The 5,607-nt window shown below is 35.0% G+C and overlaps 1 pseudogene; it reads right to left on the bottom strand.

Annotated features, from left to right (window-relative positions):
- Window positions 1-4,635: 4,635 nt before the first annotated feature.
- Window positions 4,636-5,102, bottom strand: LOC118852379 (annotated as a pseudogene).
- Between the last annotated feature and the right edge of the window lie 505 nt (window positions 5,103-5,607).

The raw sequence follows: 5,607 nt of genomic DNA, 5'->3' as shown, positions 1-5,607 counted from the left end.
ATAAAGGAAAACAGTCCTGATATTCAAGAACCAGAGGGGAAAATAGAAATTGAAAGAATCCACCGATCACCTTTTGAAAAAGATCCCCAAAGGAAAACTTCTAAGAATATTGTAGCTTAATTCCAGAGCTTGCAGATCAAGGAGGAAATACTGCAAGCACCCAGAAAGAAACAATTTGAGTACTGTGGAAACACAATCAGGATAATACAAGATCTAGCAGCTTCTACATTAAGGGTTCGAATGACTTAGAATATGATATTCTGGAAGTCAAAGGAGCTAGGATTAAATGGACTTCCAATAAAATAGAGGACTTTCAAACTTTCTCAATGAAAAGACCAGAATTGAATAGAAAATTTGACTTTTAAACACAAGAATCAAGTGAAGCAATGAAAGGTAAAGAGGAAAAAGAAATCATAAGAGACTTACTAAAGTTGAACTGTTTTGTTTACATTCTTACATGGAAAAATTATATTTGTAACTCATGAAACCTTTCTAAGTATTGGCGTAGTTGAAGGGAATACACACACACACACACACACACACACACACACACACACACACACATAGACAAAGGGCACAAGGTGAGTTGAATATGAAGGGATGATATCTAAAAATAAATAAATAAATACAATTTAGGAATGAGAGAGGAATATATTGGGAGAAGGAGAAAAGCAGAGATAGAATGGGGTAAATTATCTCACATAAAAATGTCAAGAAAAAGCAGTTCTATTGGAAAGAAAGAGGGTGCAGGTGAAAGGGAATGAGGGAATCTTGCTCTCATCGGATTTGACTCAAGGAGGGAAAAACATACACACTCAATTGGGTATCTTACCCTACAGGAAAGTAGGTGGGAAGGGGATAAGAGAGGGGGGATGATAGAAGGGAGGGCAGATGGGTGGAGGGGGTAATCAAAAGCAAACACTTTTGAAAAAGGGCAGGGTCAAGGGAAAAAATTGAATCTAGGTGGACAGGATAGGATGAAGTGAAATATAGTTAGTCTTTCACAACATGACTGTTATGGAAGTGTTTTGCATAATGATACATGTGTGGCCTATGTTGAATTGCTTGCCTTCTCAAGGAGGACGGGTGAGGAGGGAAGAGGAGAGAGAATTCGCCACTCAAAGTTCTAAAAACTAATGCTTAAAAAAAGATTTGTTTTTACATGTAACTGGGAAATAAGATATACAAGCAATGGTGTATAGAAATCTATCTTGCCCTACAAGAAATTAAGGGGAAAGGGGATGGGGGTGGTGGTGAAAGAAGGGAAGGCAGACTGGGGAAAAGGGCAATTAGAATATATGCCATCTTGGGGTAGGGGAGGGTAAAAATGGGGAGAAAATTTGTAACTCAAAATCTTGTGGAAATCAATGTTGAAAACTAAAAAAAAATTAAATAAAGTAAACAAAAATGAAAAACAAAAACCTCTAGAGAATGATTGCCATAAATGACATAATTGTTGCAGAAAGAAGACTATCTACATAGTCCTTTTTCAACATACTAATAACCAAGCCAATGAGTTACTCAGACAATAAAAGCCTAAAAGACAGGGGATTACTTTTTCATCAGACACCAAAATACGTTCACCTTCAGGTGGGAATAGAAACCACAATGTGAGATATACCATTTTTAGCAGAATGAGAGGCCACTCCCCACGAAGACAGCCAAAAATGTTTTGTGTAGCTTATATATTTTTCTCTCCAGTCATGGGCTTATATGAATTCTTGGCATTTTAAAAAACAATTCTGTTGCCTATATTAACTCTTGTGGGATAACTGCATTGTACCTTGAATATTTGAATAAACCCTGAACATGACTTTTGCCATTACTTGGGAAAACAAAAATTCAAACTGTACCATGATAATATCTATTTTTTTGTTTTGTTATTCCCTCCTCTATATCAGTCCAGGTGTGGAAGCAATAAGCCAATATAATGAATATCTTATAGTCAGGACCCCAATATTAAACATGGTCCATGTGACCCAGAATCTTGGGGTGATTTTTATCTATGTAACACCCAACGTTAATAGCCTTTCCCACAGACACTATAAACATTGTTACTGTATCTTGAAGAGGCAATTGAATCTTAGAATGACATAACCATCATTCTATGAACAATCTGTCAAAGGACTGAGAGTGTAATAATAACTCCAGAGAAATGTTAATTTTGATGTCTGAAGAGAGGAAAGAGAAAAGAAGACTAAGATAACTTTTTGTGTGAGAACATAATTTATCTTGTGAAGAATCTTACAAAAAAATAAAGAGATTTTTTTTGCATAAAAGTGATTTATTATAAGGAAATTTCAAAATAACCAACAATACTGAAAATATTGCAACTGACTTTACGACCTTGATCAGAATTCTTTGTTGTACAAGTATTTTGTTATTATTTGATGAATAGTTAACAATAAACTAGTGCAACGGAACTGATAACTCATCTAGAAGTAAGCATAGAGGATGATGTACTGAGGAATCTGGTTAATTATTGTTTTTCTCTTTGGATAAGACAGCATTTTAAAATACAACCTGAAGTACAAAGGCTAACAAATCATCATTATCTATGTAATATTTTTTCCCTACAAGGTAGCATGTGTAAAAAGAAAACTAATATGTTTAAAATTTGGCTGAAGCCAACTTTTAATTATGTTTTGCATACAACTTAAGATAGGTACATTATTTTCTAACTACAGTTTCATATCCAAATGAGGCTGAACAGATATACCAAATAGAACACAGTAAATAAAAAATGCTTAACCTCATCTATGTTGAAGCTGAACACTTATTTTTCAAGAAATTTTTAAAAATAATTTCTTTTAATCATAATGTAAACACACAGCTTGTTAACATGAATATTGTTAGTGAATGGTATGACACAAAGACATGTTTTACTAAATTAAGGGAAGAGGGCATGTTTTGTGAAGTGGATAAAGTTCAAGTCAAAGGACATGAAGTTGAATCCTGCCTTTGTCACTTTTAGTGTACAAGATTTTGACAAATTATTTAACCTTGCTAGGTTCCCATTCCTTCTCTGTGTGCCTTTTAAATCCTTTTCATCTCTAAATCTAACATCCTATAAACTAACTTCTTTCCCAATTAGAGCAGTCAAAACATTAAACAAGAAGGGGATTCCTTTACTCTTGATGATAAACTGTTATTCAGCTCATTGTTGAAGTATGTGCCCTCATAAAAGCCAGAAAAGAGTGGGATGTAATGTGGTGTAATAAACAATACATATGGAGGGCTGAGGATAAACTCACAAACCAGTTTCACACTTTTAAATTTGTTCTCATTTTACTACTTTGTTGTTCTTTTATTTTTTTTTATTTCTGCCATCCTGATGGTCATTTCTTCCGACAAAAACCTTGTGACTAGCTACCAATTGATAAAGTTTCTGTTCTGTCTTATCTCTCTACAGACAGGTACCATAGTTAATACAGGAGAGGAAAGAACCATTTGGGTTTAAATGTTGGAAAAATTCATCTTATGTAAACCCAGCCTAAGGACATAGAAATAATATCCCCTTCGATAAAAAAAATAGACTGACCTCAGATTAATTTTGCTATAGGAAATATTTTACTGTGACTAAAGATTTCTGGGATTTAGAACACCAAATGTCACCTTTAATAAAGGTTTAATGTTCAAGATACTTTTCTTCTGGTCTTTGATCAATAGTTCTCAAATATCACTTTATTTATATTTATTTTTTTGTGGTACAGGAATGTGGAGTTATCTTGAGTTGAAATTTGAAAGAAAAAAATAGTAACCAAAATCTGCCATGAGAAGATGGATATCATGGTCTAAAGCAAAATTTAGAATTTTTTTTAAAAGATGAAAAATAATACGAATTGAAAACTATAGAACGAGAAAGAAGGAAGAAATGGGTAAGATCTGGTTGCTTAGGAAAAATGTGACAATTACTTGTCATCCAAAAAAGGCTGTTTTCTCCTTACTAAAAAAAAACAAACAAACATTTGGATTGTCAGTACTTAAACCTGAGGAATGTATAAAATCGTGACAAATTAGTAAAAATGTATTTTTTTGCAAAATATATGAGGTCTTAACATTGCATGTGTAGTTTTATGCTACTTCTCAAAGAGACCTGCATCAAGCCAGAAAATAAAAAGAATGAAAATAGACACAGCATATATAGACTTTTTAGAAAGAATATAACATTCTTTAAAAGGGCTTTATATACTTTAAAGTATATAACATACTTTCCATGTGTAATCAGATTCTGCATTCCTTTTTGATTTGTGCATAATAATTTAAATCCATCAGAATGAGCCCATTTTATATCCCCAGTACCATGAATATTTTATTAACTTTGTGTGTACTAATATTGCTATGATGCCACAATCATTAGAACAAACTTTTCAGCAAATCTCACTAATTTCATAGAGTAGAAACCACTTTAATCAACATATTGATTTCTTAAAATCTTCTCTTTCCCAGTATTGTAGGTAAAGCCTATCATTTATGAAATCACTATTTTGTTTATTGTTGCATTATAGCGTTATGTAAAAAAAATTCTGAAATCGCAGGAAGTGCTCAGCATCTACATCAAAAATAGCTATGTTTTCAGTGGAGAAGCAATATGCTCTTCTGTGATGTTAGCTCTTGTCAAATGATATTTCTCCTTCACGCTGTGGAATCAACACTGTCCGTGTTTGTTCCAAGTACAGCAACTAACTTTTCTTCATAGTTTTTAATGTTTCTTTTCATAATTTCCATGCAGGGACCCAAATGCTTTTCAAATGCTTGCATATCACTGGCTAAACATTTGACAATGCCAGTAGCGTGGGCTGAAGTTACTTGGGATGTGTTTGTTACCAGGGCAGTTCTCCAAAATACTGTGCCCTAGAATACTGGGCAATTCTAATGTCACCATTTCCTTTGGCTTCCTGATTATTCTTCCTTTTCAGAGATATTTTTACTTCTCCAGATTCTATAATGAAAAAAGAATCATCTGTATCTCCCTGAGCAATAATTTATTCTGCATCTCGGTATTCTTTTGTGCCTATTGTATCAACCATTTTCAGATGTGCTGAGACTTCTAGATATTTAGAAAATGGTAATGACTCAATTAAAATTTTAAACATTTTTCTTCTCCTTCTCCTTCTCCTTCTCCTTCTCCTTCTCCTTCTCCTTCTCCTTCTCCTTCTCCTTCTCCTTCTCCTTCTCCTTCTCCTTCTCCTTCTCCTTCTCCTCCTCCTCCTCCTCCTCCTCCTCCTCCTCCTCCTCCTCCTCCTCCTCCTCTTCCTCCTCCTCCTCCTCTTCCTCCTCCTCCTCCTCCTCCTCCTCCTCCTCCTCTTCCTCCTCCTCCTCCTCCTCCTCCTCCTCCTCCTCCTCCTCCTCCTCCTCCTCCTCTTCCTCCTCCTCCTCCTCCTCCTCCTCCTCCTCCTCAACAAAGGTGATGATGGAGTTTCTCTGACCTCATTCCAAATACCATATATTCCTGGATTCTGCATCATCTTCTTCTTCATCTGGATTGCAAGCTTCTGCATACACTGATTCACATTTAGAACATATGCTTATCATTGGAACATCAAACACCCCTATGTCCCTGGACTCCTCCTCTTTGTCCTCCTCCTCATTCTCAGACTTGGTCTG

This window comes from Trichosurus vulpecula, chromosome 5 (genome assembly GCF_011100635.1).
Source record: "Trichosurus vulpecula isolate mTriVul1 chromosome 5, mTriVul1.pri, whole genome shotgun sequence".
Classification (NCBI taxonomy): Eukaryota; Metazoa; Chordata; class Mammalia; order Diprotodontia; family Phalangeridae; genus Trichosurus; species Trichosurus vulpecula.
The sequence above is the reverse complement of the archived record's forward strand: the minus strand, read 5'-3'. Positions and strand labels throughout refer to the sequence as shown.